Source organism: Triturus cristatus, chromosome 9 (assembly GCF_964204655.1).
Source record: "Triturus cristatus chromosome 9, aTriCri1.1, whole genome shotgun sequence".
NCBI lineage: Eukaryota > Metazoa > Chordata > Amphibia > Caudata > Salamandridae > Triturus > Triturus cristatus.
This window is the reverse complement of record NC_140592.1, coordinates 446,084,059-446,109,698: the sequence shown is the minus strand read 5'-3', so window position 1 is coordinate 446,109,698 and position 25,640 is coordinate 446,084,059.

Sequence of the window (25,640 nt, the reverse complement as noted above, 5' to 3'; positions counted from 1 at the left end):
CCGGGCACCCAGGAGGAGGCAGGCGACAACGCCAATGCCACCCCTCAGGGGTCCCGGAGACCTGATGTGCCCACAATGGCAGGCCAGGTGCAAGTGGGCAGGGGTGGTGGGAGTGGAGGACGGCGGAGGCGCGAGCCTGACCGGTTGGCTGGGGAACCGGTATATTCCCATGTCCGAAACATCCTGGACACATACCGGCAGGACACCACAGGCATGGCCCAGGTTGTGTCCATCCTCGAGGAGATCAAGACCCAGCAGGCCCAGCAACATGCGGAGCAACATGCCTGTCTACTGCAACACCAACGGCGGATGGAGGACAGACAGGCTGAGCTCGTGACGGTGTTCACGGGAATTCACAGTACACTCCGTCGGATGGCCGACAACATGGGCAACCCTCCCTGTGCCATCAGGCGTAGAACATCACCACCCACAGGGAGGGATCAGGAGGAGGAGGAGGAGACATCCGATGGAGCATCCCAAACATCGTCACGGCCTGCTTCTGAGGGTTCCCGCAGGAGGGCGGGTCGTCCACGGAAAAGACCGTGAGGGTCGGCACAACAGCACCATCTCCCAGGACACCTGGCCTGGCACCTGGACCACTGCAGCAACAGCAGCACAGCAGCAAAAGACATTCTCTGCCACATGGACTTGCTGGTCACTGTCTGACCAATGTTGACAAAGACTGTGGCATGGACTCTGAGGATTTCAAATGGCAAGGACACCAACTCCCCTAGTGAACTTTGGATTCCACACACCCGGAAAGCCCCTCATGTCAAACCCCCCCCCCCCCCAACCAAAATAAAAAGTCACACCATAAAGAAAAGATGCCTACTGATTGCATTATTACCTTACATGTGTCTTGTAAAGTCTAACCATGCCTGAGTTCTCATTTGACTTCAACCATCCACACCCTGGGGCCTGAGTCTGGCACCGGACACACATGGGTCACATTGTATTAGGCAAGACAGACATGGAGCACCATACACACCCGTGATGGGCCCAACCAGCTGAGGGGGTGGCCGCACAACCGTGCCGACAGACATATTGAGTACAGCGACAGCCATGCGCAGAGGTCAGGGATCTTGTGGAGTGTCCTGGGGGGCACCCAGGTATGTGTGGACAGGTGGCAGAACCATGTCCTGCAAGCTTGAGTCAGGTGGATGCAGAGAATGGTGGCCTGGCCAACGTTGGATGCATGGGGATGGCACATGTCACAATACCCACACAGTCATGGACATCATGCACCATACACAGTCTAATCCCAGACAAACAGCTTGCATCTTGCTACTCTACACATAGACACATAGCCACTATCACCGAAAACCATGCCAGACATGCCGGATGCACCGTGGCAACACACCAGCATTGACTGAGAAGAGGCACCTTGGAGGCATAGGGACACCTTTATTAATCATGTATTCGGGATTGCAGAGGCAACTCGGAGTACACATGAACAGGTCATGTGGAGTAAAATGTGGGTCCAACACTGGCACCCCCCTTCTGCAGCACAAATGCATGATAGCCAAGGAACTGGCACACATTTGTTGGCTAACAGCTAAACACCCCCTGCTGCTCACGGAGAGACTGCCATACACCATTGATCCGCTGATGTGGAAGTCCCACACCATGTCAAGCCAATGCTAACCGTATGTGTCTGAGGGCAGTGTAACACACATTGATGCCATCATCACATTCCACAATCCCATCACTGATGACTGTCAATAAGTCTGACCATCTATTCAGGTGTACCCAGCTGCATGTCATGTGTACCATGGTGATGCGACATGTCTGCAGAGGAACCAAACATCGACAGGGGCAGTGTGCATATATCGTAAACAACTGCCACACCCAATACACCCCTGATGCATCCCTTACCCTAAGGAGACTTCCAAACTTGTCTGTGCGTGTAACGCTGTCAGCACACGATGACGTGTCCATGAGGAATAGCAGTGCCACAACAATGCAACCAGCAGACGGCATGCGCAAGTACCTGGGGATGAGAGACACACAAGAAGTCAGCCACAAAAAGCACAGCCACTTGCATGTGCATGTACTCGACACATGTAAGGATGACAACATGCCAGGTCACAATTATGACTGGGGAAATACACATCACTGGCACCATCACTCCAGTGACACATCCACACACACCTCTGACTCACGTGGCATACATGCAGATGGACACACACATCGGAACACATGCCACACGGGGACCAATGCGTGCACACACAGACACTGGTACTCACCACTAAGCAAAAAAGTCACGTATGAGCCGAGTCCGGATGTCCTCTTGCGGAATAACATCCTCCACATCACTAGCCCCATTGCCAAGACCTTCGTCCTCCACGGGTGGATGGTCCTGATCATCTTGATCCAGGATGAGTGGCACAGCTTTCTCAACTGCCATGTTGTGCAGCATGCAGCAGACCATGAAGATTTTGCAGACCTTCGCCGGGGCATATGGGAGGGCGCCGCCGGTCTTGTGGAGGCATCAGAATCGGCTCTTCAGGAGGCCAAATGTCCTCTCTATCACTCGCCTTGTCCGGCCATGGGCGGTGTTGTAGCGGAGCTGGGCCGGCGTGATGGGGTTGCGGAGAGGTGTGATCAGCCATGGCATGTTGGGATAGCCAGCGTCCCCTACATGGAAAGCACATGGACATAAGTAGGGCAGGAGAAGCGGTCGTGCTGGAAGTCTACGCAAAATACAGGACCGACAGAGTGTACCCACCAACAACACATGCTCGTTCGTTGTGCAGCTGCATCATCATTTCAGGCACCCTGCTACGCCTCATGATGTAGGCATCGTGTGCTGATCCTGGAAAACGAGCACAGACATGTGAAATCACCATGTTGGACAGACACACCACATGGGCATTGATGGAGTGGTAGTGCTTGCGATTCCTGTACGCTACCTCCTGTGCCTGTGGTGGTACCAAAGCCATATGTGTCCCATCTATGGACCCAATGACATGGGGCATCCCTCCCAGGGCACAGAATCCACGCTTGACCCCAGTCAACATTTCAGGGGTTGGGAAATGGATGAACTCATCCAGGTGAAGCAACACGGCCTCTAAGAAATTATGCAGCACACGGCAGAACATGCTCTGGGACATGCCACCAACATGAGCTATGGTATTTTGAAAGGTACCCGTGGCAAGAAAATGTAGGGCTGCCATTACCTTCAGCTTGGGTGTCAGTGCCATAGGATACCTGTGCAGCGGTTGCAGGTGTGGTGCCAGCCTCGCCGTCAACTCCAGAATCAACGGTTGGGGGAAGCGGTAGCAAAGGATACAGTCATTCTCCCGCATGTCAGCCAAGTCCGGAATTGCTCGGGGAAGAGGCGGCGCTCTGCAGTAATTTGGAAGTGACAAGGAAGAGTGAGTGCACTACAACAACAGTTTTTTGGTGCTCAGCACATGTTAATCTGTCAATACACATATGCGACATACGGAGTCAGGTATGTGCCACATGCCCTGGACACGTATGGCTGCCAGGTGACACTCCTACCAAGACCCAGCTACACACGGAGATTGTGAACCTCCACATGCCATGGCATGGGATTAGCTGTGTCCCAGTGTAAGTGAACAGCCAGACGCAACACAGGAGTGACATACATCCACACATCAGCAGAAGTAGGATGTCGATTGCAGAGACTGGTAGCGGAACACTAGAGCCACAGGTCACATGACATTACACTAGGACAGCCCACACACCTTGCTATGTAGGTATACATGTGATGACTCACCACACATTCATAGAGAGAATGCAGACATGTCCTTGTTACGCTACTCCATGTCCCATGCATACATACGCACCTCACATCCGATACCACATGTGGCCTGGTGTGCGTAACTGTGTGCCATGTCCATCTACACACAGACACATGTTGGTTGCTGCAACAGCTGATGCTTTTGAGGGAGCTCCAACATCAAGCTAATGGGAACACACCACACATACATGACATAGACACATCGTGCACCGCGGGTAGTGACATGTCTGGTGTGGTAACCCCTGTACCGGGCATCAGGGGACACTTGCGTGTGTTGTGGACCGTGCCATGCCAGTGACGCTCATCCCAAGTGTGCAGTACGACATGCACACATGTCAAAGGAGTTAAGGGCATGCCTGGCACACATTGCACCGTCACACATAACATCTGTACACATCTCATTATACATCTGGTGCCTTCTCCACTCAGGAGTAATGTGCCACATCACAGCCTTTCACACCTGTGCCCCACACATGTAGTACTGGCCAGACAATGCCTTGATGTCCATCCATGGACAAGTATGTCAGCCCTATTCCTTCCTGTGTGCTGCCTGTCACCACTGTTATGTGTGAAAGGCACCGTACTTTCGCTAAGAGGGCCTGTGTCCGTTCCCTATCACTATGGGAGTGCTGCTGTATGTGTACCCATAGTGATAGTGAGCGTACGCACGCGTGTACGGTCTGTACCACTATGGGTACGCATACTCGAGCACACCCATAGTGGTACAGACCGTACACGCGTGCGTACGCTCACTATCACTATGGGTGTTCTCGCGTATGCGTACTCATGGTGGTACGGACCGTACACACGCCTGTACGCTCACTTTCACTATGGGTGTTCTCGCGTATGAGTACCCATAGTGAAAGTGAGAGTACGCACGCGTATACGGTCCCTACCACTATGGGTGTTCTCGCGTATGCGTACTCATGGTGGTACGGACCGTACACACGCCTGTACGCTCACTTTCACTATGGGTGTTCTCGCGTATGCGTACCCATAGTGAAAGTGAGCGTACGCACGCGTGTACGGTCCGTACCACTATGGGTGTTCTCGCGTATGCGTACTCATGGTGGTACGGACCGTACACACGCCTGTACGCTCACTTTCACTATGGGTGTTCTCGCGTATGCGTACCCATAGTGAAAGTGAGCGTATGCACGCGTGTGTGAGTACTGAGTACTGAGTAGTGAGTACTGAGTCAATAACAATCCGCAGTTACCTCAACTTCACTTCAGCATCTGCTCAGTCTCGCCTTCACCTCCAACCTCACCCTCCTTTCACCTTCCTTTCATCTTCAGCCTCACACATTCTTATACACACCACACACATCTCCCTTTCTTCCACCCAATGTGGCTTCCACCCAGTGTTGCATCAATCTAAGCATTGTCTTCAACCAGGACTCATTCTCAACTCATCCTCACCGCTTCAACTCTTCTCACCCCTCTTCATCTTTTCATAGTACACCCTCCCTTCATTCTCAGAATATCTCCTCATATCAACCTCACCTTCACTTCATTTATTGTCACTCGACCTTCCCTCATTTTCCTCTCCTCTCATTCCTCACATTCATACCAGCTATTGTTTAATGATTAGGGCTGCTGTGTGCTTGGGTCTTAACATAACATTTTCTTTCATTTTCCCTCTTCCATATATCAGTTTTCTCAAACGTTCTACATGGAGGTCCCACTTGTTACGTCCCTGTTTTAACAATTGTGGTGGTATGGAAGTGGGCAAGGATTTTTTGAGGGGATTGGGGGGAAGGCAACTTATGTTTTCAGCCCTAGAGGTCGATTTTTCCTCGATTTCTGAATCAAGATTAGAAATTGGTGCAAACCCTTTATCACAAGTACCAAGTGTAATGCAACTGGTAAGTTGGAGAATGTCTCGTTGCTCTGTAAAGACTATTAAAACAAGCATTGGCATAGCCAATAGGTCTCGCCTTTGGGACCTTATAAGTGTTTAACCATGCAACAGTTAATGTTGTTGCACCAAGGATATTGGGCTGCATAACTAAATACTTATAAGGTCCCAAAAGCGAGACCTATTGGCTATGCCAATACTTGTTTTATATATACATGTTGTCCTTGTCCTTTGATCCCACAACAAGGCAGAATGGAATGCTCAGGCAAGTAGACTAGCCTCTAATACTGCATGTTTGTTCATGTCCTACACGTGGGATTTTTAACAAATGACAGAATAGATAAAAACAGCCAAACAAAACTGTGACAGTAATTTTGTGAGAACAGGGATTGATTATCAGTCCTGGTGAAAGCCCGGGACCACGTGAGCATCGTAAGAAAGGGCTGAAACATGTTGACTTTTCAATAGGGTATAGGGACAGTAAGCCCTCCTCACCTGACCCAATTTTTAAGTAATTTTAATCATACCAGTCGTACCCAAAATAGAGGGATACCGGGGATAATCACTAGTTCTTTTTATGTATTATCTCTGTTAGATTTAGACCTGTATCCAAAGTGCACCCTGAAAAATAGTTGAGCCCACCCTGGATTATAAGGACCAGCGTGATACCCGATGATGAAGCATGACACCAATAGAGTGTGTGAGGCTCTACAATATAAATATGTAATATTTTCATTGGAGGAGCAGGACAAAGCCATCATTCAAAAAAATATTGATTAGAGGGTGGTAGGATACCTTTGTTAAATGTTTTTTTAAATGGAGATAGTATCCTATTGTTCCCACTATGGAAACGTTTTCTCTGTGATTCTTAATTTTGTGAACTGTATATAACAATAGCCTTTCATTTTGTTTTTTATTCTATATGGTACAGATAGAGTGCATTCCAAGGGTCGTTAAAAACACACACTTATCTCCTTTGAAGTCACAGTTTTCTATGAAGCCTCTAATACAAATCTGTTTTAGATTGTTTGTTAGAACGTTTGCCTGAATTGTTTGGTTTGTGACCATGTTTGGTAAGCCACATAATATTTCGTAGGAGGAAATAAAGTCAAACAGGGACCTTTAGTTTGCAGCTCTGGAAATGAAGACCCAGAGGAAAGTGCCCCAAAAATAACTGTTTTAAATTCATATCCTCAAACATGATTAGCAAGAGATTCGATTAAATTAACTTTTATAGCAGAGAAATGTTTTTGGCCTACTGTATTTGATACAGGGTTGCTTTTTAGGTCTGGATTATGTCAGCACAGCTGTCAAAGACACATCAGCCCTAATTATGAGTCCGGCGGTTCAAGGACTGCCAGACTTGCGTGGGCACAGCAGTGACGGTCCAGCTGCCACAGCACCAGCGGTCTGACCACCCCATTACATGTTGGGCAGTTGGAACGCCATTTAACCATCGCAGCGGCCAGGAAACTGCCGGTGGCGCAGTGGTTAGTTCCTTAGTAAAATGCTGGTGGGGCCGCAGCGACACCGCCATGCATATTGCGAATTTCAGGACTGCCAGCGGTGTCATGGAGGTCTTTCCTTCATTAAAGGCTGACGGCCCTGAAATTGTTGCTCATGTGCAGTGGGATGCATGCAAGGGGCACAACATGTGCCCCCTGTGTGCATGCACCCCAGTTCATGCCTATCATGGACTTTACAGACCATGCCTTACAGGAACTTTGTTTGGCGTTCCCATTGGGGTGCCCATTTTCAGAGGCACCGCCGTGGGACCACCCCAAAAATCCATCCAGACATGAGAAATCTCGTAATCTGGCAGGCAGTGGGCACCCAGGTTTGGTGGAGCAGGCCGCCGGCACAGCGGTCCGCTCCTGCACCGCCAAACTCATAATCAGATCCATAGAGTTGACTTTGGGTCCGCCCCTTTCAACTATTGTCTTTTTTTAGTTCAGATTCCTGGCTTGAGACCTTGTCAGTCATTTCTTGGCTTAGCCCACAAGAGCATCAATCTCTCACGTGATGGTCTTGGCTGTTTTGTTGTATGCTTGCACCTCCACCCAAGTGCTTGCATTGCACTGCTTGAGGGGGTAATTTGAACTATAGCCCTCTCTGCATCTTCGGCATCTGCCTGTGTGTCTCGCCTAAAGTGCTAACGCTGATTACCCTCGGCACAATAAACCAAGACCTATTGGCTTTACCATTGACGGATCTTCTAACGTATGATGATTGATGTAATTTTTGAAGTCCTTTTTTGATGAACAGTGAAACTTAACATTTGTCAGGCAGCTACATCTGCAAGTATCCTGACTACTCTTGAAATCTAAATATTCACTAGTTCATTGGTCACCATTCCAAATGGCTAAGTTGTCCTTTTCATCCTTCAGAGTTCCATAACTTGAGTACCCATTACAAAACAGCAGCTCTTATGTAATTTGATAAATGACTAGTTGCTAGCAACTTTATTTAGCTGGGTCTGTCTCTTTGCCTGTATATGCGTTCAATACAGCATATGTGCGATTTCAAATATTATTATTGTAATTTATTGTATTGCAGCATTTATATAGTGCTTACTACTCTTATGTAGGGCGCTGAAGTGCTTGCTTTCATGTGTAGCATACTACAATGTGTAGGGTGTGTGGTTGGAAGGATGTTGTCTTTGTTTTGATCCTATGTGGGAATTGTTTCTATGTCATGTGTAATAACCACCGAAGCACGGTTATTGTGTTATGAGACGCAGCACGTAGCAGTGTGTTGAATGACGCTGGGTCATTGACAGACATGCAGTTTAATGGGTTTCAGTATTCTGGTAGCTTTGAACAGCTCTGTAGGCACCTTTATAGAATTTCCTTTAATATAGACTGCTTAGCTGGTTACTTCACTGGGCTGTCCAATCTGACATGTTGTGTTTAGTTGTGGTCCTCAGCTGACATGGTTGGGGGAAAGAGAAGTTTAGAGATCTGTTGGGAGGGATTTTCTATCATTCCCATATCTGAGTGTCTTTGTGAGATTTAAAGAAGTGGTCAGGTAGTATAGCTATTTGGGACCTGCCGTGGTGCACTATTTTAAATTCTTCTGAGTTGTCCAGCAATGTGTGACAAATCTCTTCAGTTATTCCATGGTTGTTCATTTGGTGATGTCTGTTTTTATTGCTGCACAGTGCTGCTGATAGACAACCCTCATAGCAGATATGTCTTAAGTGAATTTGAGGTTACCGTCCGCCGCGTCTTATGGTTTTCGTATTATTGCAGGCCATAACTGTTATATATGCAGGTATATAACTATATATTGCCATAGTGAACCATGAGTCAGCTTTTCATGGGTCACCCGCAAATTGAAAACAGTTTCCCGGCTGAGTTGAGTTGCAATTCGTGGGTTGTAAGCTGAGCACTGCTTTTGAGGGTGGAACTGTTTTTTGTAGATATGGAATGTTTTCAGATTATTACATTTAATTATTTGTCACTAATTTGAATTGAAAAATAATACATGTTGATGGGAGAGAGATGAATTTTGTCATTGTGCTGTTTCAGTGTGTCTTGAAGTGAGACATGGAAAGATGTCCCCTGATCCCATGCTCTTATTTCCTGAAATTAACAACACAATGATGACAGTAGCAATGCATGTCATGAACTGTCGAGATTATTATAACCTAATCTCCAGTTTGTAGGAAATTAAGTCTACCTAGAGTTGCTCTATAATTAGGGCTCCCAGTTTTATGATATTTATGTTTTTGACATTTCCATCTGTATATTTCTTTTTTGTCGATTTTATCTGTAAACGTTTTCACTAATACCGCTACATCGTCACAGTTCAACATTTAAACCGGCTGAGGAGTACATCAACTTCATTTTTAGGTCTAGCACGCTAGCAGCCCTATCTGTCATATTGCTGCCATTTATGCTTATCCTCAAAGAAATTATTTCAACTCAGTCATGGAAGAAGAATGCTCAACCTTTTGCTGACAATGTTGAATTTCAAACATTCAAAAATGTACAAGATCAACTGTCCATTACCAAGGAAGGTGTTGTATTGAGAGGCTCGAGAATCGTCATACCTGACAGCCAGTTATTGAACTCAGCCATGGAGGACATTGTGGCATTGTATCCACCAAAAGAGACCAAATGTGGTTCCATTGCCTAGATGATTGAGAGGGAACAAAAAGAGTGCCATATTTACAACTGCCTTTCCCCCAAAGTAGCGCAGCATCCATTGACATGTCTGACCTTCCTGCACATGCATGGGAAAGAGTTGCAGTTTATTTGCTTGACCCCTTAGGAAATAGACATCATCTCATTGTAGTAAATGATGAGTATTCACATTTCCTTTAGTAAAGGAGTTATCATCAACAACCCATGACAGGGTGATCAAGCGGCTGGACGATATCTTTGCAGCATTCGGTATCCCCGCCATTCTTATATCTGACAATGGTTTCTAGTCAAACTCAATGTCAAGCATTAAAACAGTACATCTTTGTGGGCTCAAGGCAATGATGTTGTGAAACAATTGATGGGCACTCTCAAAAGGGTAGTTCAACAAACATTGATGGAGGGAATCGAGTTAAACCAGGCCCTGTGAAAAGCCCTCCATGCTTATAATTTGACTCCTCAAGCCACAATTGGTGAGAGTCCTACCACCTTGCTATTTGGAAGAGCCATTGGAATTAAATTGCCACAGTGGACATCCAAACTATCCAATAAAGCTGGTAAGATTCATGTTATAGACACTTCTGGAAAGTGCCAAATGAAAAAATATGTTAATCGCATTGACAAGCTCAGGAAACAGTCTTCGATGAAGGTGATTGCCTCCTAGTCAAGCAGAAACGGAAGCAGAAAACAGACACTCTGTTTGCTGTTGATCCTCTGAGTGTTGGGGCATGCAGAGGACACATGGTAATCGTGCATAGTCCCAGAAAGTCCATCACATGGGACTTGTCACACTTTAAGCACCAACCTCGAGGTCCATCAGCTCCAGTAATACTGAATGAGGTGACCCTGCCTGATAGTCCAGATCAAGCATCAGGACCTGTACCATCAGTGCGCAATCAGAGTGTACCTCAACTATCTCATACAACTCGATCTAGCCGACTAGTGCAAGCACCTTTGTGACTTATTGAAAAACTATGATGTGACTGTTGGTCATACTTTTTATTTAACAAAGGGGGAGATGTAATGTCATGAGACTATGCAATAGGACCCTTGTGGTTTTGGGTGGATTCAACAGCGAAATTACGCAACTTACTGGACGGTGTTAATGTGTGGGTATTAATGGTTATGATGTAATGAGAGTGCAGTGTGTGATTGTATGCTGTGGAATAAAGTCGTCTTGTACAGAGCTCCATGTGTGGCGTATTCATGTTTATGCTCCCGGGCTGGGAAGGACACTGTAGACACCAGACCACTGTTTATGTACTTGGTCACGTACATTAAGCGCTGGTGGCAGCAGACCATTTTTGTAATTCAAATAGCTGAACCAGTCTTTCTCCTGTATGGGTGTGTCCTGGGCCTAAAGGGCCCACTTCAATAAAATTCCTCTTGCATTTAGTGCCCATGGCCTTAATTGAGTTCCTGTGTGAATGTGTGTAATATGTTTAGTATTGGTGGCAGGACTCTATGTTGGTAATATGAATGTGACTGCAGAGAACAGCGGAATGCATTTTCGATTCCACTTGGTATAGATGACCATGAGATGGACATTGGAATCAGTCTCCAGAGACTTAGACTTTTATTATTATCATTCCATGAGAGTTTAGCCAGGCACTGAAGTGTTGTAAGCTAGAGATAGAGCTGTCTTAGAAATGCATTTATGACCTTTTCGAAAAGTAGCTGCATCTTATCATACCCAGGAGCCCTGGCACTTGGTCAGATGATGGGAAAGGAGGTGAGTCAGCAGAATCTGTTGTTTTGTCAAGGGAATCCTTTAGTCAGGGCCTGCCCTTTTTGTCTCTCCAAATGGTAGGTGAAAAATGCCTACTGGGCTCAAAGGGCTTCAGTCCCCTACCATCATGTCATGGGCTCACACTGCAGGCCAGAATGCTGGCTAAAACATCTTGCTGGTGTCAGCGTGCAAACCCATAGAATAAAATCCCTCTTTAAGGCACTTGCACACGATCTGGAGCAGACTTTGGTGATCCCCGCTTGGCTAGCTAGGTAGGGAAACACAGACTGCAAGAATAGAGCATTTCTGGCAAAGAACGACAGACAAAGATCTCCGTTTTAAGATTTTCTCTGTTAATCAAAGTAGAGAAATGCATAAGCTGGTCCTTCAAGGTTAAATCAATAGGCCTTTAATTCAATAGACTATACAACAAAATGCAGTAGAGTTCCAAATCCAGCATACATTTGCCTTCAAAGAATGTGGAAAGGGTTGGAGTAGAATAATTTTGTCTCTATACTTCTACTTTTGGCCAGGCAACATATATATATTTACATTTGGCAGTATGTACTCGTATGACACAGTAATACTAATGTGAAATAGTACACCAAAGGCATGGAAGTGCACCTATGGTATGTGTGTGCTTACTAACATTTTTCCTTTTCAGAAACATCTGGGTTGTTGAGATTAAAACTTTTATAGATTAGATTGTAAAGTGGTGCACTAAATTGCATTTAATGCATTGCATTCGCAGGGCTCAGTGAGAATGAATCACATGTATGTTTAAGGTTTTCTCTATAAATTATGACCAGTTGTTGTTTATGCTCACAATTACATGTATTAGTCATTGTGCCATATATGAGTACCGCACAATATAGCTTAATTCATTTATAGGATTATATGTAGCTTGTAGTATTAAAATGTTTTAAGAGAAATGTAAAGTTAGCATGATTGTTGACCTTAAGTTTGCAGTCAAGACATTTAACTTTGAAGTGAAAATTGATTTATTGCATATTTCTCTCCTTTGCAGGTGCAGACCAAAGGCATTCATTATGTAATGAAAAGCATATTGCATTTCAGAGATAGTGAGGCGAGGAAGAGCTGCCAAGGTTAAATGATTTTAATGAAGAACAAAGGGGGTGTTACCAGCTGGTACTATCAGACGAAGGATGGAACCAAGGACACTTTGTAAGCGAAGACTGGAATATGGGAGTAGTGTTGAAGGCTCCAAGGGCCATATTACGAGTTCAGCGGTCGATGAGATTCCCGAAGTCATGGTGGCGGTCCATGGACCTACAGACTGGTAGTCCACCCGCCTTATTACAAGTACGGCATTGGACCGCCACTGAACCGCTACTTCCGCCAGGATCCTTGATTCCGTGATGGTGGCACAGCAGTCTGAGGCAGAAATATGCTGGTGGTTCCCCTCCGGTAATATACAAGTTGCCTCACTGCTACCCTTTCCATGGCGGTGAGACCCACCATAGAAATCAGGGCGGTGAGGCAACTCAGGGGGCCAATAAAGGGCCCCCTGAAGCCGCTGTGAATGGGGGTGCATGCAGGGGGCCATATGGTGTCCCCCCTGTATTTCTGAACCCCCTGTCCCTGCACGGAAAGAAATGTGCAACAGTGTGCATTTCTGTCCATGCAGGAAAGGGCTGCAGCGCTCCTACGGTGGTGCCTTCCTAAATCTCTCCTATGAGCCTTAGAAAGGCTCCGCCGTGGGGCACCGCCACAGAACCGAACACCAGGTTTATACTCGTAATCTGATGGGCGGTCAGGCTACAGGTTTGGCGGTCTCGCAGTGGGGCATTGGTGTGGCGAGACCGCCAAACTTTTAATCAGGCCCCAAGTCTTTTCGGGGAACTGGAAAGCACATTATTATATGTATAAAGTCATGTTTTCTGACATGTTCGTTGTGCATTTTAGCTAGTAAACCCAACTTGGGTTTAGTAAGATTCCTTTTAGACTTGGAGAGGTACTGACCTCTCTTCACATCTCTGATTGTGTGGCTTTATGCTATACATGACTCTTTACTTTAGAACTTCTACTGAGGTTTTAATGCTGACACCGTTCTTGCTATCTTGATTCAATAGGGTTTCCCACATCCTTAGGTTAGTGTAGGAGTTAGTAGATGCTGCAAATCTTTTCCATGAAAATTTGAAACCATTCAACAAGCCAATAAATGTTATTCATTATTTATTGTATCTCCTCTACTGAGATCCTCATACTCTATTTGCTATTGAGGACCAGGATTGTAAGACACTTTGGTCCCACAGATTTACGAGAAAGTGACTCAGTGCAGCACTGCAAACCATTTAGCTGTGCTGCACTGAGTCACTTTCGAAGCACAGGGATGCAGAGACGGTTTAAGGCATGGGCAAAGTGGGCTCTGGCCCAGGGCCCCAACCTTTATGGGGCCCCCTGATAGAGCCTGCTCTATTCTACAGAGATTCTTGCCCTGATGACCTTCAATAATTCTTAAGGAGATTGTTTCAATTATCGTTTTCCTTTACTTTATTTTTAAAGTGGGTGATGCATGAGAGTCTGTAACAGACATTTCACAGAGAAATGTTGTGTTTATGTTTCACGCAAAATACATCAAAAGGTTTCTTTTAGATCGAATCAGGACCTCACATATTTATATGTCACTGAAATTATTTGCAGTAATATTTGTGACTTGCTGCTGTGTTACAATATTGAAAACATAGGTCACTATGCCTAAATATTAGATGTAAACACATTTAGAATTTGGACCAGTGTGCCTGTGCACTGTCAGTGACCTGACCAAAGAGGACATGAAAGAGCTGAAACTGGATGTTAAATGTAAAGCTGTTTCAAGCAGGGGCCCTCAAAAGACGTTTGGCCAGTGCCCCCAAAATCCTTAAGATGTATCTGCCGGGATGCAAAATCTTTCCAATAATATGTCGCATCCCTGTGCTTTCCCCTGCTCTAGAACACAATTGGCTGCCTTGCGCCAATGCAGGCACCCTTGCACCATGGTGCAAGGGTGCCTGCGTAGTGGGGAGATTGTTTTTATGCAAGAAGAGACACCTGCCTGCACAAAAACAATCACAAGAAGTGTTTCCTCTTTCTATGTGTACTGCAGAATGCAGCAAGCATAGAAAGAGGAAAAAATGAGGAGAAATAAAAAATGTCTCCTTTTTGCGTCTCCCTATGCCTCCCTTGGGGAGACGTGGGTTTCTGACGCATTCCCAGGTTTACAAAAGGTTGTAAATCTGGGAATGTGGAAGAGTCCATGGATGTTGCATGGAAACACCGAGAGCAACACCCATGAAACACCCCTTTCAAGCAAAGTAATGCCTGAAAAGGGGCCGCATTTACAAGGACATGAAAAGTCCCGCAGGATGGCTTTACATGGCCTTGTAAATATGAGGCAGCAAAATGCACCACCGGTGCATCGCAAAAGGTGACGCAATGGTGGCGCAAGTGCCTTTTAAATATGCCGCTATATTCTTAAGATTGGTTTATATTAGTTCGGCTTTGAGTTTTTGTAATATACCTTTTAACGTCAAGTTACTAACTCAGACTTTTATTGTGTGGTGCTAATGATCACCCTGCGCTTTGAGATTTAAATGTTTACTAAGCCCTCTTCCTCTCAGGCTACTACAAAGGTCTATTGACCAGTGTTGATTTGGAAGAAATGATCCAGAGTGTTTTCAGGGTCATCCTCTGGCATGCAGATATAGCACCACTTTTTAGGGCATTAGACAATAGCGTAACACATTTACTACACAAGTACATGGTTCACATGCTCATAACTAATAGAAATGTAGCAAAGACTCTGGGCGTAGTTCGCGTAGTCGCGCTTCGCGAAGCTTCGCGAAGCTTCGCGAAGCTTCGCAAAGATGTACTTGGACTACGCAAGCTACGCGAAGCTTCGCGAGCTTGCGTAGTTGCTTGCTGCGCCCGTTCGCGATGGCTTTTTCTTGTTCGGGAGCGCGGTGAGCGTGTTCGGGGAACTGTTTGCATGCTCGGGGATAATATCTCGCGATCTTACCCATGCGGTCGCCAATGGGCGCGGCGATCTTGTTTTTCAATTGTCCTGCCCGCTCGCGATGCCTTATTTCCTGTTCCGGGTCGCGGATAGTGTGTTCGCGATGTGCATTGACGTGCTCGGGAGCGCATTTTACTTGTTCCCGATGAATAGTGCATGTTCGCGAGAAATATCGCGCGAACTTACCCACGCGGTCGCGAATGGGCACGGCCATCTTGTTTTTCACTCTATGCTATGGTTCTGGGCCTACTTTTCTATCCTCCCTTTATCTTTGCAATCCTTTGTCTTTAAAGCATTTTTTCTGACTTTTTTTTAGTTATCATCTATCTCTCTCTTTGCCTAAGTTTATATTTTGCATTTTATTTCTACTTTTACTGTGTTTATTTTACTTTTATAAAGTTCTTTCTTTCTTCTTCCCCCTAACTTTTTTTCCCCCTCTAACTTTTCTTTTCCGCCTCCCACCCACCCCAGAACCATGGCCAAGGGCACAGCTAGTGCCAAGGGCAAGGGACCTGCAGGAGCAGCAGGCAAGGTCCGACTGCCTTGCGGCAGAATGCTTACTGCAGGGGTGCAGACCCGGCAACTGTTTGGGGAGGAGGAGGTGGCCGCCCTTGTTTTTTTCATCCAGCGCCACCTCCCCTTGACCTTGGCAGCAGGTACGCTACCCAGGAGCGGCACCGTCGGTGGGCGAAGGTGCGCCTGGCAGTGTTCCGATGCTCTCGGGTCCGGCGCACCCACAATCAGCTAGCCCACCGGTGATCCGACATCCTGGACCGGGAGCAGGACCTGTTGGACCTGCTAGGTGTCGAGGTCATCGGGCTTGGTGAGTAACTTATTGTGTATAAATAACATTTGACGAACAGCAAGATTACTGCTGCGTGCCAAGTGTTGCTGGTAAATTAATACGTTCTAAAAAGCAAAATCTTCTTTGATTTAAGGACCCAGGTGCTCGGTGGTACTCTTACTTGTTTACAACTTAGTTTGCGCTAGCTTGTGCTGATTATATAAGAGTTTATTTTACAGAACTGAAGTTAGGTAATGCGATTTGCTAGAGAGACTCTAGTCCTTCCATTGTCCTACTGTGAAATAGTGGTGGATGGATATTGGATACTAGGTTTAGTTTGTTAGTATTAGTTAATAATTGTTTTATGCGGCCTGCGTGACGCCTCCTCTGTCACTGAGTGCTGCTTATCCCAGTCCTCCGTAGAACCTTTTGTACTTTGTTTAGTGAGTGGTAGGCTTAGCATGGTCAATCAGTAGCAGAACTAGATCAGAATCATGCAACCAACCCACAATTTGTTGTATGTGTGTATGCACAAATGTATGCATGTGTCCTCCATCTCATCTATGCATTTGATGGCTGAAAAAAATGGAAATACAGACTTAGTGAACAATTGGCCCGTCTGGAATAGGTGGTGTAGGTCAGGTGGTACTTACTAGGCTTCGTATTGTAATCAGAATGATTATGGAACACTGGAGTGTTCATAAATAAGTAGACGATCCGTGAATGCAGGAAGAAGCCAGTAGAAGTCGATCCATCTGATTAGATAGGTCAATTTTATTGCAATTGTTGTTTCCTAAAATGTTGTTTGACTTATTTTTCCAAATGATTTATTATTATTTGTTTCACAGCACTCCTTAATGTTTGTCTCTTTCTTTATTATATTTTACATGATCATCAGCACCACCCAGGGGCAAGAACACGGGGTCGGAGTCGGCGGGGGAACCACAGGACCGCTCGTCTACCGAGGCTCCTGCTGCTGGCCCCAGTAAGTCCTCCAGTGGTTATATTGACATATATATTTCCCTAACTGTTACTGCATCTTTTTTTCTGAACTATAAATTATGGTTCCACTTTCTAATTCTATTTTTTACAAAAGCTTACTTCTTTGACCTTGACTATCTGTTTCCAAATTCTGTTTATCCCTGCCTCTAAGTTGCTTCTAACTGCCTCTGCTATGACTCTCTGTACTACTACTACTACTATTACTATTATTACGCTGTCTGTAGCGAAGCTTGCACAGTTGCCCACTCTTTATTGAAGGTTTTCTTTGGAATAATAAAACTCTGATTGACCAATAGCTCTAGCCACTGTGTCCTGTCCTTTGGGTTGTCCTCTTCTAGTCTTCTCAATGTTGAGGCTTTGACAATTACCACAAACAAAATAGCCAACCAGATATTTGACTAGTATTTTTGATCAGATAGTACCTGATACTTTGTCTAGTGATTCTGCAGAGCCACATAGAGAACTATGCACAACAAAATAGGATGTTGGTGATGGGAGGTTGGACCTTACTGATCACACCTCAGTCCGAAGAACCCACGATCCCCTGACCGACTAGCTATAGTGTCTCACATTAGGGTCCCACTCCTGACCCCCCCACAAAGAAGATACACAATGTTGATGATGACTGAGACAGACAACCCAGAACATAATAACACCATTTTGCTCATTCACTTGTGTAAGTCCACCCCACCACACCAAATACCACAGAGTCTATGTGTAAGTTCAAAAGGTTTATTTGAAACAAGTAACAAACTCTGTACGTCGTTAATATGAAATGTAATTTACTACAGCCATAGTCAATAAGCCAGCAAAAAGCCTAAGATTAAAACAGTAAACATTTACAAGTGCATGACAACAAGAACAAGAGGCAAGATCTTTTGAATTCTGGAAGACCCTTCACCGTAGAACGTAGAAATACTGGTTACATCATCTTGAATCATAATATGCTCTGTAAATCTCTGGTTTGTAGAAGGGAATCTTCCGCCTATTATATGAGAAAAATGCTGCGCGTTAGCCGTTAGGTAGTATACTGGTGAATGCAATCATTTTGCAGTCATGGCAAAAAGTGTAACATGTATGAGATGGCTAAGCAATACGGACTAAACAAACTCAATAAGTGGGTTGTTTTTCGACCTCTAGTCTTCCCTTGTATGCAACAGTCAAGTGGCCTCAAAGGCGTCTACTGCACATGTCAATAAGCTGGCAGGTATAATTAAATATATGCGCCAAAAGAGTAGTAGTCGACATGATGAATCTAAAATGGTTACACATGGCTCAGGCTAACTTTCAAAAGAGTAGAGTAGGACTAGATGACCCTAGGAACCATATCACTACTAGTGTCTGTCTACTGACTGTACTTACTGTCTAGTGCTGATGTATGTTGGATTAACTTTTTTTTCAATGTTCCAAGTGAACACTATTAAAATAGGGGGAGGTTTCCAGGCATCTAAAAATGTGTGATGTTTTTTTCTAGGCACACTACCATCCACCAGTGCCGGCGGGGCCAGCGGCGATGCGGCCATTCCGGAGGAAGCAGGAGAACTGGCGGCACCTGCAGGAGAGACAGGGGGGAGCCAGCAGCAGTGGCCGGCGGCGGTAAGTTATATTCATTACTTCTTGACATTACTACTAGATGGAAGTGTGTTCACTATTTCACTGTACTGTGCGACTTATTAAGTTGTAGTGAACATTATCCAACGGTTGAAGAAGACACCCTTTACTTAGCATTTGCAGCTTGAGTTGAGTAACCAATGGCCTCTTCTATTTGACTCCAAAATCAGCTGTGAAGGTTTTATGGAGAAGACAAACTCAGATCAGATGACCTTGATGGATGTGTTGAACAAAGAGGGAAAGAACTAAGGATGGAAGGACGGGCGAGATAAATAATATGACTGACTGGCAGAGAAGGATATGTTGTTGGAAGCATGCATAGGTGGCTGATAGTAATCAGATAAGATGCATGGGTTGTTGAAGGATGGGTGGAAGGTGAAAGAGAATGCCTGCTTGGTTGGGTGACACAGTATGGGTGGATAGTGCTACATAGCAAGTATCAATCTTACCTAACTGCCGGGACGCTGTGGATCTGATCTTCACTGCTGTACCCTGTGACGCTTTTGAGGCGCTACACCTCGCCGGACCCGCTCCGCGGGTCCCGCTTCGTTGCTCCTTGCTTGGGACTTGGTCGGAGGAGGGGCTGGTTTACCAGAGACTGCTGTGGGTGGCTGGGAGCTACTGCAGGGCTGCGAGTGGTGCAATCAGGGACTCCATTTCCCAGGAGTCCCTGTAAGCCTGACCAGAAACACCTGGCCCGCTCTCCCTGCTTGCTCCGCCCCCACCTACGGAGCTAAAACCCGTTGGCCCAGGAAGCCTCTTTGGGACATCAATCTTACCTAACTGCCGGGACGCTGTGGATCTGATCTTCGCTGCTGTACCCTGTGACGCTTTTGAGGCGCTACACCTCGCCGGACCCGCTCCGCGGGTCCCGCTTCATTGCTCCTTGCTTGGGACTTGTTCGGAGGAGGGGCTGGTTTACCAGAGACTGCTGTGGGTGGCTGGGAGCTACTGCAGGGCTGCGAGTGGTGCAATCAGGGACTCCATTTCCCAGGAGTCCCTGTAAGCCTGACCAGAAACACCTGGCCCGCTCTCCCTGCTTGCTCCGCCCCCCAGCTATTACCTCTATTTCACAGACCCTCCCTACCGCAGCGCGGGAGCGCGCGGGAGCAGCCCGGGAGAAGCCCGGGACAAGGGCGGGACCGTTCTTTCCCGTTCCTGACCGTTCAAGACCGGACCGGGCCCTCCCTCTTGGTCTCAAGACACTAAGGTGCCAATTTGTGACTTTGTTTACTATGTCGGGACGCGAGCTGAGAAGTAAAGCTTCTCTTGTGGGGGGTTCTATTGCAGGAGGTATGGATACATTTTTAATTAGGGCCAACAATTTGATTGAAAAGGAAATTTCTGTATTAGAAAAGCGTTTATCACATGAACTAATTTCTAAAAGATCATCCCTAGGAGCGATCGCCTTAGCTAAAAGCCCAGACAGGAACCCAATCCCAGTTATCACAGTAACACAGCCAATAGAGCCCAACACTACCACAGGAATGGGGGGAAATGATTTGCAGGAGTTAGACATTCTAGTGAATGAAATTTCGCCCGAAATTGATTCACTCCTGTCTAACCATGGCATCGCCCCTGAAAATGATACTACAGGGGCCCCTATTGTTAGCATTGTAAAACAAGGGACCATTCAAGGGACCAAAGAAGGGACCATTCCAAAAAGAAAACGGGTATATAACAAAAAAGATTGGAATAAGCCTAAACTAGCTAAGCTGCAAGGTGGTAGCTCCCAACCACCTAGGCCGATCATAGAACCAAAGGATGCAGGGATTGGAATGGTCGACTTAACCAAACCTATCTCTAATAATTCTAGGCCAGCACCTCTGGACCCTGGACTGTCTATAGAAAGCCTGGGAGCACTATTTAAATCCCTTTTACGACCTCTTGAGGTTAAACTAGAACAAATCGACCTTAGATTAAGTAACATCGAGAAAAATACAGCTGCGTTGGTGACAAATCCAAGTGTGGCCACCAAGCAAGACGTTGCTACCACCCCAGTCTGTGTAAATAGGGGGACTATACCATCTATAGATTTGAGTATGCCTAATAATAATAAAACTGGACTCCCTGGGCCAAATAAACCGGTGCCACAGGAAGTCCCTAAGCTGACTGTTGCTTCTTCGGTGGATGGGTGCGCTATTTATGGGAATAAAGCGGATGGTAAGGTGGTTCCTCCAGTTCTAGTCAGAGAGTGTAGTAGAAATAGACCCCGATATCCGGACCTCCCACCCGATTCTAACCGTTTCACGGTGGTACTGGCAGGAGCACCGGCACTAGAAGAGGAGGAAGGTGAATCTTTCAGCTCCCTAAAAAGTAAAGTGATCCGCTGGCTAAATTGTAATAGACCTTTGCCATTCCACTTATCTAGTGAGATCCTGATGGTAAGACGGATACCTTGGCTGGGGAAATCGCCTAAAACTGTAAATGGGGACTGTATAACAGTCAATTTCAGGGACCCTAGAACTGTTGCCCATGTTTGTGCTGGATTTAATAGGTCCCTGGACTCTACCATTCAAACCCTACCACTGTCTTTCTTCTATCCACCAACTAGCATGGAATACGGGAGAGGCCATGAGGAGTGGACGAGGGTTAATTCAAGGGGACACCGTAGGAGATATATTAGCAGGCCTGGTCCTATGTTTGCCCATGATCATTTCTGCGACTATAACCGCTTTAGCTGCCTTGACGCAGTAGATTGACTGCCCTCTGACAGTCAAATCATGGGTGACTGCTTTGATCAGGATAAAGGGCCCTTAGCGAGTAGCCTGGATAAAGTAGATGAGGTTCTGGGGGAGCAGATGCCTTTAGAGACCGCACAAGTTGAGAGTTTACCCCAGACGGTACCCAATAATTCTTTGGTACTTAATAAATCCCAACCCAGAGATGAGCCAGTCACCAGGCTATCGCCCCCTCTTTCCGTGGGAGAGCATATTGCTCCTAAGGTTAGTACCCTAGGTAAAGGTTATAATTTAGTGAGTTGGAACATCGCAGGATGGCGGAAAAAGATAGAATCCCTAGGTTGGCAGGAGTTCATTACTATGCATGATATACTCTGTCTGCAGGAGACGTGGCTTACAGAAGAGATCTATCTTGATGGATATGTCACTTTTAATTGACTGGCACAGAGCTCAAACATGGGTAGAGCCAAAGGAGGGTTGGTGATTTTGCTGTCAGTAAGTCTCCCGGTGCGAGTCAAATTCTATACCACAGTCGGCTCACACTCTCAGGTATTATGGTTGCAGCACAGTGGAGGGCGTAATGTCCTAATCATTAACCACTATAATAATGTATTTGATCAGGCCAGTACCCTAGTAGTTGATGAACTCGACTCAGCAGTCGACAGATTATGTGGGCTAAATCGCGTCTCCTTTGATATTCTGTGGGGAGGGGATATTAACATTCATGTGTGCCCTGATTCATTTACGAGCGTGTGTGGCTTTGAAGGGGACGGAGGGGTGGACCGGGCCCATTTTGTACATACGGCTTATGGGGAAGCTCTTAACACTCTTATGCAAAAACTGGATGTGTTAATACTTTTGCCAGGTAAAGATAATGAGGGCAATCAGGTCCCAACCTTCGTAGGAAGGAATTCAGCCACAATTATAGATTATCTATTAGTCTCAGAAAGTATTAATACTCTGTGTAGCACCCCGGAAATCCTAGATTTAGCCCTTAGTGATCATAATTGCATCACGATGCAATTGTTCTTCTGGGGGAGAAAGGATAAAGTAGTGTGTGGGACTGTTGGGGATATTATCCCCCATAGACCAAATGGCACAAGGATTAAATGGGCCAGGCATAACGCAGAGCAGCTGTTGACTAAAATTGTGGTTGCCTGTCTCCAGGAGTTGGAACGCTGCCTCGACACTGATGTGGGTACCACTAGAATCCTTGTTGGGTTTGACAAAATGAATGAGATAACCAAAAAGATCTTGACAAACAACAAGGCTAAGGGACCAAGGGCTGCTATAGGCTGGTTTGATGGGGCATGCACAAAATCCTTACAAGAATTAAAAAAAGCCCTCACTTGCAACCCCAGGGATAGGGATGTTGTCAGTTCGCTAAGGTGTATTTATAAGGAGCACTTGATCCGAAGAAAGCAGGAGTTAAGGGAAGAAGCATGGGAAAACTTGTCTAAGGCAGCTGTGCTCAAGGATACTAAGTTATTTTGGAATACTGTAAATAGTCCCTTGAGGTTTACCCAGTATTATCTGCCCAGGTTAGCGAGGAAAACTGGTTCTCTTATTTTTCTAGTATTTTTAATCCAGGGGGGTCAGCTCTGGGGAGTGCTGTGCCTACTGACTCTAGTCCTAATGCTTTCCTTAATATTACCATCGCTGAGGTGGATAATGCCATCCGGTGTAGTAAGGGAGGTAAGGCACCCGGCCCTGACGGGGTTCCGATTGACCTTTACAAAACTGATGTACAGCTATAGAGTCTTTTTTTGACCAAGGTCTTTAATGCAGTTGCCATGGCCACCTTCCCCCGGTCCTGGGGCGAGTCTATAATCATTCCAATATACAAGAAAGGAGATAGGGGCGAGGCTAAGAACTATCGCCCAATCTCACTTCTTGACTTCTCCCTGAAAATAATGAGTAGGGTGTTATTGTTGCGACTGGAGGAATGGGCAGAGGTCAATGGAATTCTTGCTGATTCCCAGTTTGGGTTTCGCAAGGGGCTGGGCACGATTGAACAGTGCATTAACCTAGATTTGATTATAGGTAAATATACGCGTGCAAAACAGGGCTCTTTATTCCTCTGTTTTGCGGACCTTTCAAGTGCATTCGATCTGGTGGACCATGCATTACTGTGGACAACCCTACTGGATCTAGGTGCACCATCTGAAATTATTTATTTCCTGGCACGACTGTATAGTAAATTGTCGGCTAGGATTCGCTTTGGTCAAGCGGGAGAATGTACCCCCAATATTAGAGTGGACTGCGGTATTAGGCAAGGCTGTGTCCTCGCCCCCCTTCTTTTCTCCCTTTTTATTAATGCCATTGAGTCAGAGTTGAGACTGGTTAATGCTGATGCCCCTACCGCTGAAGGACTAGCAATTCCAGTATTGCTTTACGCAGACGACACAGTGCTTCTATCTAGAACCCCTGTCGGACTGCAGAGACTCATGGATACATTTTTGGATTTTATTAAAAGGAGAAAGCTTAAGATTAACAATTCAAAAACCTTTATTATGGCCTGTGGGAAGAAAGTAAAAAAATTAAGAACCTTTGTGTTTGATGATCAAACGATCCAAGTGGTTGAGAAATTTTGTTACTTGGGTATCACTTTTAATAGTGGTGGTATATGGACTCAGGAGATGTCTAATGTTAGGGCAAAAATGAGGAAATGTGCCTTTGGCATCTTTAAATTTGCTTCCAAATTGGGAAGTAGGCGCATATATGACATGTTGTATATTTACCGCCACAGATGTGTATCTTTGGCCCTTTATGGTTCAGGCGTGTGGGGACATTGTCGCCATGAGGCTTTACAAGTGGAAGAAAATACATTTTTAAAAAGGCTCCTCTGTTTACCATCCTCAGCCTCTACCAGACTGACCCACCAGGAGGTCGGATTGGAACACCTGGCAGACCTCATAGGATTAAGACCCCTACTGGTATGGAGATCTATCTGGTCTAAGGAACAAACTGGCTTTACGAGGAAAATTATCAATGATTGCCTCAGTTTAGATACATTTAGACTGATCCCATGGCTTAATTATACTATCACTACGTTTAGAGATGTGTTTAATTTGAACGTCTTTGAAGACCCTGCCTGCGCTATTGATATACCGAAGAAGGAGTTAAAAAATGTTTATTTGGGGGGTAAAGCTAAACTACGTAATGATGCCACATGCCAGTTCTCTACCCATATATATTACCATTCTTATAATTTGGCTGAATTTGGCTTCTCAAAGTATCTAAAATTGGTCCCTAAACACTCTCATCAGCATGTCCTTACTAGACTGCGACTAGGGATAGTTCATAAACTGGTAGCTTACCCTCAAATTAAGAAACATACCTCTGCCCCATGCCCGTGTGATGGGATTTCGAAACAAAGTCCTGAGCATTTTTTGTTGATTTGCCCATTATATTTGTGTTTTCGTATCACTTACCTGAAACCACTTTTTAAAAAATATTTTGTGCTCACTGCGAAATCCGCTATGAGCCTTCTATTTGCACTTGATGAACTTGATGTGTGTTATTTTACTGCTGTATATATTTTAAAATCTGTATCTGCAAGAAAAAGTATGTTCTTTTTATCTTAATGTGTTTAATCTGTTTCTAGTCAAACCCATTGGTTTCCGTCTTGCCATTGTCATGAATTTTATTGTGTTTTTATGATTGTTTTCTAAAATGATCGAATAAAGGTTTTTTTAAATTTTGAATTTTGAGCAGTGTTTGGTTCAAATTCAAACTCAAAGCCAAGGCAAGCAAGGAAGGAGCGGAAGCATGGGTGGTTGTTGGTGAAACCAACTAAGTATGAGATATATAAAAAAGAAGGATAAACGTTTACTTTAATGGATGTATGCCTGGATGTACTATCATCAATAGACAGTATAGGTGGAAAGTGTCACTGGAGATTCTTACTTTGAAGAAAATGTAAAAGAAACTGCACCACAGTAGGAAAGCGTAGGGGAATATAGGTAGTATTATCAGAATACCGTAGACTTGCAGTAGTTTGCAAGCACGTCATATATATATATATATATATATATATATATA